We start from the raw sequence: 11,954 nt of genomic DNA, 5'->3' as shown, positions 1-11,954 counted from the left end.
GGAGGGGAAGAGTGCCAGGGACACCCGCCTCCACTGCCCAGGGACAAAGCCCTGGCTTAATTGGGCCCCAGGGAACAGTGACAGCCCGAGGGAGCAAAGCAGGGGACATCTGGGCCCTCTGCCACCCATCACCACACCAGCCCTGACTTGGCAGCCAGATTGGGGGATCTGAGGGAGAATGAAGGCGACTCCCCACCGGCTCCCCTGGGCAGTGGAGGGTTGGAGCTTCCAGTGCTCTTGACCCCTAGAAGGAGGGTGGGCCACCATGCGCCTAGGCTCTTGGGTGTAGTGGATAAGGGTGCTAAGAGCTGTGGCATTGGGCTTCTAGATGCAATCCCAGCTCCAAAGCGCTGGCTTGCGGAGCTTACTACACTAGCCATGGGAACCTTCTTAACTGGTCAGTACTGCAGTGTCCCGGAGGCCTTGGAGTTCATCTTTGAGCATGTAGGCGCTATTCAGTCTACCTAGCCCTAGACTTAAAAGGCATTCTCCAAAGCTGGGTGCAGTGGCGCATACCTGTAATCCCAGCTGCCAGGGAGGCTGAGGCAGGAGGATCACAATTTCAGGGCCAGCCTCAGCAACTTAGTGAGCCATTGTTTTGGACTAAAATTTAAAAGTAAAGAGGGCTGCGGATGTAATTCACTGGTAGGGTGCTCGCCTGGGTGTGTAAAGACCTGGGTTCAATCTCCCAGCATTGTAAATTTAAAAAATAATAAGGACTGGGGTTGTGGCTCAGTGGGTGGAGCACTTGCCTAGCATGTGTGAGGCACTGGGTTGGATCCTCAGCACCACGTAAAAATAAATAAATAAATAAATAAGGGTCCATCGACAACTAAACAAATAAAGCTACTTTGTTAAAAAATAATGAGGCATTCTCGAGGGGTTTTGTTGTCTTAAAGCTCAGAGCATCCTCCAGGTTGGCCACATGGATGTCCCCTGGGAGCCTGTTAGGAATGCAGAATCTCAGGCCCTACCACAGACCCACTGAATTGGAATCCTCACTGGAACAAGATCCCCGCGGTGATTTGTCTTCACATTAATGTTTGAGAAGCTCTGCTCTAGATTAATGGCTTTCAGCCCCAGCTGCATGTTACAATCAGCTCCTGGGGAGCTGTTTAAAATGCTGATGCCAACGCTATATCCCAAACAGATAAAATCCAGGTCTTTGGGGGTAGGGCCTGAGTGAGCACAGGTATTTTTAAATGGCTTCCTAGATGATTCTAATGTGCAGGCAAGGTTGAGCACCCAGGGCCAGAAAAGCTTCTATGCACATCCATTTAAACTTCAGACTCAGGTAGTCCTTCCAGGTGTCTAAACCAGTTTCACAATTTCAGTTCACATAGCTTTTCCTCAGTCAGGAGGGAGAGGAAGCAAACACACCTCTCCCTAAGAACCATTTGGAGGCGCACAGGGTCCACAGCCTTGATTCCTCCTGCGGACTCCTTTTTTTATAAGAAGCCCTGGCAGACCTAGCAGAGAGGTAGTGGAGCTGGCTTGCTTCATATTTCTAGAGCTTACCATGATTCTCAGGTCGGAAGGGTACCAACTTTTAGTTAGGGGCTGCCCACACCCTTAGGTGCTTCCCAGCCTGGGCAGGTTAAGTACTCTCAATTGTGATGCCCCTTTTTGGGGCTCCCTATTGGACACCTGACTCCTTGGGCAAATGGGACTAAAAGTGGACAAATCACCTGTGCTGTTCTCCCACCTCCAGAAACCTGCTGGCCTCCAATGTGGGGGTGTTGAGAGGAGATGGTGCTGATTTAATTCTAGGTGCTAGATGTTCTTTAAATGAATAACCAGGGCCAGAGGGTGATTAGTATAAAGACATAATGTCTCATGTGATTTTTTTTGTTTCTTTGTTTTTTGGGGGGAGGTTGTTACTAGAGATCGAACTCAGAGGGGCGTAACCACTGAGTCACAGTTCCAGCCCTTTTTATTTTTCATTTACAGACAGGGTCTCACTGAGTTGCTTAGAGCCTTGCTAAGTTGCTGAGGCTGGTGTGGAACTTATGATCCTCCTGCCTCGACCACCCAAGCTGCTGGAATCACAGGTGTGCGCCATTGTGAACCCCCTCACGTGATTTTCTTAAAGAGCTTTCCTAAAAGATATGACTTCACAGAATGGTCTACCACGGGAGCTCTCGGACAATGGAGGTGATCAATCAACTGGGATGGAGACTAGAAAAAGCCTGTTTCATCCAGTGGAAGTCGTACCTTCTCAAATATCTCCAGCCCTTTTAAGATCAATTGCCAAATAAAGGTAGGAATGACCTATTCCAAGGCCTGGTATTAGAGAAACCTGGGGGCAGGGTTAATATCTGGGGAAGTCTACAGAGGAGAAAAATGAAAGGTAGCCTGGGTTCTAGTCCTCACTTTGCCACTGACTGGCTGGTTTGTGTGACTTTATGCAAGTGTATTCCTATCTCTGGGCGTCAATCCAAGGGACTAAACTCTATGGGCTTGAGAGGCCCTGCCAGAGCGGGCTGTCATTCTGCATGCTCCACTGGGTACCATTTACATAGACCACAGTCTAGCCTGTGACTATACTACAGAATTTGCAAGGCCCAGTGCAAAATAAAAATGTGGGGCTTCTTGACAAAAAAAAAAAATGTTAAAAATCTCAAAGCACGCAAAACTGGGCATCAAACCAAGTGTAGAGCCCCCTGGACTCACTAGTAGTGTGCCCCTGGAGCCAGCCCTGATTATATGAGAAGTGCAAGCCAAAGGGGCAGAAGACAGAGACGGCGGCTCACACCTCAGCATTTCCTGTCCTGCCCCGTTCCCCTTGGGCCTGGCATGAAGCCTTGCACTGTTTAGTTAGAGGGTGGGCAGAAAGCCCAGGGAAGACAGGGGCCTGTTGACCCTGGAGGACTGAATTAGGAGGAAATGATTTGAGAGGTAATCAATAAGCTCAATTGCAGTTCATTAACATCTAATGAATCCTCTAACTATTCAGCCTCCACTGGGGCCTAGCCAGCACTGTCACCTCTCTCTGCCCCTGCTCCCCAGAGTCATTTGTTCTCCTAGGGGTGGATCTCAGGTGCCAGGCAATGGGAGGTAGGGGGCGAGGGTGGGCAAGGTTGACCCAGATGGCTACTGATGGAGTGCTGCAGCTGGAACGGTCCTCAGAACCTTCCAGCCCAAGTCCTGAAACTGAGACCCAGAGAGGGAAGGGATGTATCCAAAACACATACACTGAGTCCAGGTGCAAAAACAGAAATTGGAATTGGATGCCACTAGCTTTTAGTCAGGACTCTTCCCATTGCCTTGACGGCAGATCCCCCATGTGGCCCCCGAGCCCTGTGCTTGGCAGAGGGGCCTCTTAGAATCTCAGCGGCCCCATCATTAGATGGGGGCAATCCCATCCATTCTTCAGGCCTGCGGTGAGGTTTCCCTGAGATAACAGATGTTGAAAGCACTGTGTGGCTGGGGCACACACCTGTAATCCCAGTGATTCGCCAGGTTGAGGCAGAAGGATGGTAGGTTTGCGATCAGCCTTGGCAACTTAGCAACATCTTGCCTCAAAATCAAAAATAAAAATGGGGGGCTGGGGATGTAGCTCAGTGGTCAAACTTCCCTGGGGTCAATCTCTGGTAACTAATAACAATAACAACAACAACAAAATAATAATAATAATATAAAAGAAAGAAATGTCCTTGGGGGAGGTTAGGGACTCTGGACCCTCACTAGGCCCCCAGAATAGAGCACGGTACCTGCACATAGACTGGGTCTTGGGAAATGCACAATGCGTGGGCACCTTATATTGGGAGAGCTCTGTATCATCTATCTATCTATCTATCTATCTATCTATCTATCTATCTATCTATCTATGCAGTATTGGGGATTGAACCCAGGGGTGCTCTACCACTGAGCCACATCCCCAGCCTTTCTTTTTTTTATCTTTTATTTTGAGACAGGTCTCTCTAAGTTGCTGAGGCTGGACTTGAACTTGGGATCCTCCTGCCTCAGCCTCCCAAGTTGCTGGGATTACAGGCGAGTGCCAGGGTGCCCTGGGAAGCCAGCTAATCAGAGTCCTTCCATGAGACTGTCCTAGTGGGTGGTATTGGGATGAATTGTGCTTCCTGGCGGCTGCCAAGCTGTAAGAATGTGGGCACTGCTTTTGCCCTTCCCTTGGCATGGCCCTGTGACAACTGTGCCTGAAGCCAGGTCTCCTCATTCTCCAGGCCACCTGCTCCACCCACAGGTCCAAGCCCTTACAGATACCTGGAAGTTCCCCTTCAGGCCACCCTCCCCACCCACATCCAATTTGTCACCAAGTCTTAGATTCTACCACCTCAATATTTCTTGAATCCTCTGCTCTTTTCTTTCCCCACTGCCTCAGCAGGAGTACAGACCCTCGTCACCTCTCTCTTAGATGACTGTAATCAACTCCTGCCTGGTCTCTCTGTTCTTTTAATTCCCTATAATACAGCCTCTGCTCAGTGGCCAGATGGCTCTGATAAGTCACAGGGATCTGATCACGACTGACACCTGTGACCCAGCAGGTTCAGCTCTTCACATCCTCGGCTTTTGCCATACTTTTCCATTCATGGAATGGCTGTGGATAAAGTGGCCTTGCAAACTTCTACTTTTATGATCCCTATCTTAGTCAGATCCCTAGCTCAACAAAGTACCATAGACTAGGTAGCTTATAAACCAGAGAAATTATTTCTCACAGTCCTGCAAGCTGGAACACCAAGATTGGGATGCCATTATGTTTGAATTCTGGTAAGGGTCCTCTTCAGGGTTGTAGACTGCCAGTTTTGACTTTGAGTTGAATCCTCACATGGTGGAAAGAAGGCTAGAGAGTTCTTTGGGGTGTCTCTTTCTTTCTTTTTGTGGCAGTGGGGATTGAGCCCAGAGGTGCTCTACTGCTTACTACATCTTCCTTCCTTCCTTCCTTCCTTCCTTCCTTCCTTCCTTCCTTCCTTCCTTCCTTCCTTCCTTCCTTCCTCCCTCCCTCCCTCCCTTTCTTCCTCCCTCTCTCCCTTCCTTCCTTACTTCCTTCCTTGACAAGGTCTTGCTAAGTTGCCCAGGTTGGCCTTGATCCTCCTTCCTCAGCCTCCTAAGTAGCTGGTGTGAGCCACAGCACCCTACCTGGGGTCTCTTTTATAAGGGCACTAACCCCATTTCCTCTCATGACCTAATTGCCACCCAAAGGCCCCTCCATATTGTTGTGATATGAATTTTTTTTGGGGGGGGACATAAACATTCAGCCTACAACAATCCCCAGTTCAAACATGGCTGCCTCTTAGACTCCTTCTTTAACTGGCAGACAATGGCTCTTCCATCTCCTGGGTGACATTTCCTGATGTGTTGGTGTATTTCCTTCCAGTCTTTATTCATATATTTTTTTCAGTTGCAGGTGGACACAATACCTTTATTTTATGTGGTGCTGAGAATCAAATCCAATGCCTCACACGTGCTAGGCAAGTGCTTTACCACTGAGCCACAACTCCAGCTCCAGTCTTTTATTTTTTTTAAGATGATTAAGGAAGGGATGGGGGTGTACCTCAGGGGTACGGCACTTACTGAGCATGTGAGAGACCCTGAGTTTCATCCCTGGTACTGAAGGAAAAAAAAAAGATAATTAAGGTCACACTGTACCATAGTTTTGTGTTCTCCCTTTTCACTTCACAATATCTCACTGGCATCGCTCCATGTCATCAGAAATGCTTTGAAACCAGAATTTGGAATGGCTGCCGAACCATCTGGCGGGATGTCCTGTGCTTTTAGAACCTGAGCATTTCTTTCCAAGTTCTCTGGCCTTCCATAATCAGTCCCAACATCCAAATGGCCCACGTCTGAGAGTTCACTTCAGTGCCCAGAGATAGCCTAGGGCCCTCCCTGAGTTTACAGTACTCTGGTCCCCAGAGATGCCATCCTTCTGCTTGTCCTTTGTTACCTGCGGCCTGGACCAGGGCTCTGGGCTTTTCCAGGTTCCCCTCTGGGGCCTTCATCCCTCCTCCCTCTGTGTTCATGTAGCCGTTTCTGTGCCACCCGGTTCGTGGGTAGACAACAGCCTGTGTCTTAATTCCCCAACACACAGCTGAGCCTGTCTTGTCCTAATTTCCCGACTTTCCCCATGGCTCCTTGATAGCACACAGTAAGTAGTGTTTCCCAAACCAGTTTCCAAACAGCCTCACAACTTGCCATATTCGAATTGCACTTTTCGCAGTACGTACTCTAATAACTGGTCTTTGGATCCATACCCCCCCCCCCGATCCCTTTTGAACCTGAGCTTCATCCTAAACAATCTGCAATTGCATTTTCCTCCACGGACCACCTAAAATTCTCTCGTGTACAAAACATCCTCTAGGCTAACACTGATATGGGGAATTACAATTGATAGCAGCCTCCTTTGCTCTGAGAGTCTCTGCCCTTTCCCAGGGCTCACTGCTGGCGGTCATGGTCTTTAATCCAGACTGCAGCCTCATTGCTGGGAACCTATGCTCCTCAAACCCAAGGCTCTTTTCTTCTGTCCTTTCTATTCCCATGCCAGGGCTGTCATCGACCCCCACCCCACCTGCCCCCATGCTGTTTCAAAGCCTGGCCAAAGCAAGCTGAAAATCATTTAACATCACAAGAGATTCTGCAGTGATGCGGGTGCAGCCCACAATGAAGACGGGCCTTTTACATTATTAAACAGAATGCTTAACATTGCAGCTTACAGCATCTGCATATGGAGTCAGGGCCTCCCCAAGACAATGAATAGGTACTTGAGGTACATCTGCATGACCAAGAGGCCTGCCCTGCGTGTCCCTACACGAACAAAAGCACCGTCTGCCTCGGAGGACAAATTTTAGCTCCGCCACTTAGAGATCGGGGCAACATACCACCATAGTTTCAAAAAGAAATAGGGGTTTTGTCTCCGGCCTCCAGCCTTTGAGGATTCAGAAATGTTAAGGTCCAGTCTTCGAGGTCGCGGTCCCATAGTTTCAACACTTCCCGCATTCGATGCAGTTATTTGCTTTTAGAAATAACACCCAGGACGGTGGACATTTGGGGCAGACATTTTTGCACACAACCACAATGATTTCTTTAGGACAAATACCTAGAAGTGGGATTTCTGGGTCACACAATGTGCCCTTTTAAAATGCTTTTCATATCTCTTGTCAAACTGCCCTTCCAAAGGCCGAAGTGGTTTGCCGCTGCCCCCGGCACCCCACCCAACGTGAGCAAGGGCCCGCCTCACAAAACCCTCCGCAGCACCAAGTGTTATCATTTTTAATCCCTGCTAATTTGATAGGCCAAATATGGTATCTCATTGTCACTTTAATTTGCATTTCTTTGCGTTCTAGTGGGGTTGAACATCTTTTCATGTGTTTATTGGCCATTATTTTGCGAATTGCCTGTTCATTGGGGCCTTGTTTTCTTCATCGCCTGTCTCCTTCAAAGCCCAGGGCTAGCCACGAATTAAACACACCATACATTCTTTTTAATTAATCTTCCTTAAACACAGCACTGATCATGTTACTCCCCTACTTACAAAGCCTCTGATGGCTCATTATTGCCTACAGGATCAAGTCCAAATTCTTTCGCCTGACTTTCAAGGCGGGTCACCGTCTAGCCCCCAGTCTAGCTCATCCCCGCCCCCTGTCATGGTCACCATCACCGAACCCACACTCACGCCCTCCTGTGCCATGGTGGATCACCTGATGCCTCTCACTTCTCTGGTTCTCCCCGCACACATCCCTTTCCTCCCCATTCATCCGTAGAGATACAGCTCAAATGGCACTTTCTAGTCAACTATTTCCTACTAGCCCCCGATTAGATGGCATTCCCCCCTCTTCTGTATTCCTGTAGGTGGCACCTTATGCCAATCTCCTTTTACAGCACAAATTTGGGTGTCTGGCTCTTGGACTGTGAATGCTTCTGTGGGGTGGAAGGCAGGGATTGTGTCTCTTTCCTCTGGTGGTCTAAGAACCCCGAGAGTGGGTTGGGAGCAAGGGTAACCACCACATATGTGATCCCTCTCCTGGACCAAGCCCTTGGCTAGAAGCTCCAACCGTGTGCACATGTGCACACATGCATGCACATAATGCAAGAAACAAAGAGTTCGAACCCAAGGGATTATAGTTACTCTAACAGCCAAGGATTTGAGGCAAAATTCACGTGGGTGAGGGAGGGTCGGGGATAAAGCTCTATACTGCCACCTTTCCCTCTAGGGAAAAGGGGCAGGATGAGGAAAAAAAGAAATGGCTGAGTAGAGCACGTTAATGAGTTTGGGGAGATACAAAGCATTCTTGGGGCTGTGCTGGTGGTACAGGGACTGGAGAATGTTTTCAGCATAATGAAGTGGAAAGAAAGATAGAGATAGATACGTGATAGAGATATATAGCTGCCAGAGGGTAGCAAAAGGGTAGGGGGTGGAGAGTGCGCCACGCAGGCCAGTGTTTATCTAGATGATGAAAATCACCCAGGGGCTTTTTGTGTGTGTGTGCAGTACTGGGAATGGAACCCAGGCCATCGCACATGTGGGGCAAGTGCTCTGCCACTGAGCTACACCCCCAGCCCTTATTTATTTATTTGAGACAGGGTCTCACTTAGTTGCCCAGGCTGGCCTTAAACTTGCAATCCTCAGCCTTCTGAGTCTCTGGGATTACAGGCCTGCGCTGCTGCACCTGGCTTCAGGAACATTTTAAAGAACCCACCTAAAACTTAAGTTTGAAGTTGCCGGTGATTCTTATTCAGCCTGCAGTCACACACACACACACACACACACACACACACACACAAGTGTTCTGTGAGAGGGAGCCTGGAGACAGCACGTGGGAGGCAGTGAGGCAATCCATAGAACCTCTCAGGGCCACAGGCTCAGAGCCAGAGAAGACAGAGAAGCAGCCTATGTGCCAGGTTCCAATCAGGAGGGTTGCTTTCATTCTTCCTGCTCACCAACTGACACTTCAGTACATTCATTTGAATTTTAGAAAAGCTACCTAAATTGAGCACTACCTCTCCCCTAGTGCCCCCTGACAACCCCAGATGGTGGGAGTTCTTGCCATCTTGGAGATATGAAATCAAGGTGAGAGATGTGAAGCAATCAGCCGGCACCACGCAGCTAGGAAGCAGCAGCCAGGGCTGCCTGAGACCAATGCCGGTGTTGGTTCCCCTGTACTTTGCTTCTTGGCACCTAGCACCCTGCCTGGCACTGAGTTGGTAATGCGATATATGTTTGTTGATTGAGTTCAATCTGTTGGGACCAGCATTTTCCCGATGCATCGACTATGTTCCTGGTGTGTAGACTTTCTGAGGGTTTTGGCAGTGGAAGATGCAGAAGAGGGAGGCTACAGAAGCTCTAATGCATGTTTGTCCTGTAGTGAATAAGTAGCTAAGCAGGTATTCATGGTATAAGGCATGATTCCTGTCCTCTCCGGGCTTATAATTCAATAGGCAAAGTCTGAACATAAAAACGGTGAGTGAATAGTCTCTAGCAGTGATCATAGTAATGAAATCCGGCTAAGACCTGAACACACCCAGACATAAATTCCTTAACTTAAGTTGTCTTCCAGGAAAAACCTCCAGACATTTCACTATAGATTCTTAAAGTATAGAACCCATTTTTCAAGAGTGGACACGAGCAGAAATCAGGTCATCTGGTTAATAATACCACAAGTTCAAAATCCCCTGCACAGAACTTAACGTCTCCCAAAAAGAAACATGTGACCTTTGAAAAGGCGTACATACCATTCAGTCAATGAGCAATTTCTCCCCTCTCCCTTCTTATAAATTCCCCTGCTACCAACTGATCCGATCTGGGAGGCAGATTTGAGCTTAAAGCTTCTGGCCTTCTTGCCGGTTGGCTGTGCAATAAAGATTTTTCTTTTTTTAAAAAAAACCTGGCGCCATAGTATTGGCTTCTCTCTCGATCAGGCAGCGAGCCCTTGCTCGATAACAATAACAGGTACCATTTATTGAGAGTTGATTAGAAACCATGTGCTTTTCCAAGTGCTTTCCATCGGTTATTGTTCAATCCTTGTAACAATGGGATGAGAAAGTAACTGGGTCACAGAGAAGGTAAAAAATTGCCTAAGGTCACACAGCTAATGAATTGCTAAGCAGGTATTCAAATGCAGGCAGCCTAAGTACAATTTCACACTTCTAACCTCTCACCTCGGTGCTTAGCAGCTTCCCTAAGCATCCTAGCTGGGTACCAGGTACATGAAGTTGAAGGTTAAAGGTCATAGGAAGTTGAAGTGGACAGGTGGCCAAGTAGGATTTGGCCAGCTCAGTGGGACTTTAGTTGGACCTTGAAGACTGGGGAAGCTTGGAACAGAAGGAGAGTACAGAGAAGGGCACACCAAGCAAAGAATGGGTATGGGGACAGCTTGGATATTGCAGAACTGAAGCCAGTGAGCAGCACCCAGTCACAGATGTGTTTTGCCTGGCCCAGCACAAAATTTTACAAAAATCTGAATAATTGGCCAACATTAAAAAATAAAAACCTGGAGATTTTTGTCTTTAATTTTTGGGTTTTTGACCTCTCTGGATAAATTGCAGAATCTGGCCACATTGGGCCCTGCTATAATCTGAATGCCTGTGCCCCACTATCAGGCCACCAAATTCAGCCACCAAATTTGTACGTTAAAATCCTAACCCCCATGGTGACAGTATTCAGAGGTGGGGCCTTTGAGAACCGATTAAATTATGGGAATGGAGCCCTCTTGAATGGGATTAGTGCCCTTGTAAAAGAGACCCCAGAGAGACCCTCTGCCACAGGAGGACACATAGAGAAGACAGCCATCTATAAATTGAACTCTGAAACTGCCAGCACCTTATCAACTTTCAGAAATGAGACAAATTCCTGTTGTTTATAAGCCATCTGGTCCATGATATTGTTCTACAGAGCAGTCTAAGACAGCCCCTGATTCTTGCATGGGTACAGGGGTGGGAGTGTGTCACCTGCCAAGGGAGGTGCACCGCTCCTTTTCTGTGTCTTTCCCTTTTGTGCTGGGGATGGAACCCAGGGCCTCCTGCATGCTAGGCAAGTGCTCTACCACTGAGCTACACCCCAGCTCTATACCCACTTCCGATTGTACCCTAAACTCAGCTCACTTCCCTTACTTCCCTTTCCTACCCTGCCCCTGTGAGCAAATGACTTTATGACTTCCATAGAGACCAAGACTTTTGGGGGACAGTGAGGAACCCCAGGTGCTCAAGGAATATCAAATGCTACCAGCCTGCCAAGAGAGGCAGATGTCATGCAGGAACAAAGGGAGGTTCAAAAGGGAGTTGGAACCATGTGCAGGGGCACACACCTGTAATCCCAACTACTTGGAAGGCTGAGGCTAGAGGATCACAAGTTTGAGGTCAGCCTTGGCAATTTATTGAGAGCCCGTCTCAAAATAAAAATGGGGGGCTGCCAATGTAGCTCAGGGGTACAGTACCCCTGGGTTCAATTTCAGTACTGAAAAGAAAAAAAAAAGAAAGAGAAGGAGATGAGGATGATGATTTGCGACTTCACCAATAGGTGACAGTGACGAATGTTGAGGGAAGGCCTGTGCCCCTCGGGAGGCAGCTGTTGTAGTGATCTGGGCACAAGTCTCCCCAGGGGTAGAAGAACTCCCAGAGAAGACCCAACATCTGCAGACAGTGGCTGTCAGCTGGAGTGTGTAGGAGGTCAAAAAGGACTTGGGGGGCTGGGGAGATAGCTCAGTTGGTAGAGTGCGTGCCTCGCAAGCACAAGGCCCTGGGTTCAATCCCCAGCACCACACACACACACACAAACTCGGAGTGATCGAAGCTTGAGTGGACTGAGAGAACAGTGGAACCGTGCGCAGAAATTGGACAACATGGCTGGTGGAGGACACACAGAAGACATGATGAATTTAGTTAGTCTTTGTGACATGGGAGGTGCTAGAGATAATTCCAGATAAAAATGGTCATTCCCGAGTTGGGGAAGTGGAATTAGAGCTTGACAAATGGGGCAAGACTGGAGAAAGATAGGAAAAGTG

General features: G+C 48.3%; 1 non-coding gene across 1 annotated transcript; it reads right to left on the bottom strand.

Moving 5' to 3' along the window:
* Nucleotides 1-10,942: 10,942 nt before the first annotated feature.
* Nucleotides 10,943-11,014, bottom strand: Trnaa-agc (transfer RNA alanine (anticodon AGC)). Its single transcript has one exon. It is a non-coding gene; the product is annotated as a tRNA-Ala (tRNA).
* Between the last annotated feature and the right edge of the window lie 940 nt (nt 11,015-11,954).

This window comes from Sciurus carolinensis, chromosome X, assembly GCF_902686445.1.
Source record: "Sciurus carolinensis chromosome X, mSciCar1.2, whole genome shotgun sequence".
In the NCBI taxonomy this organism is placed as follows: domain Eukaryota; kingdom Metazoa; phylum Chordata; class Mammalia; order Rodentia; family Sciuridae; genus Sciurus; species Sciurus carolinensis.
The sequence above is the reverse complement of the archived record's forward strand: the minus strand, read 5'-3'. Positions and strand labels throughout refer to the sequence as shown.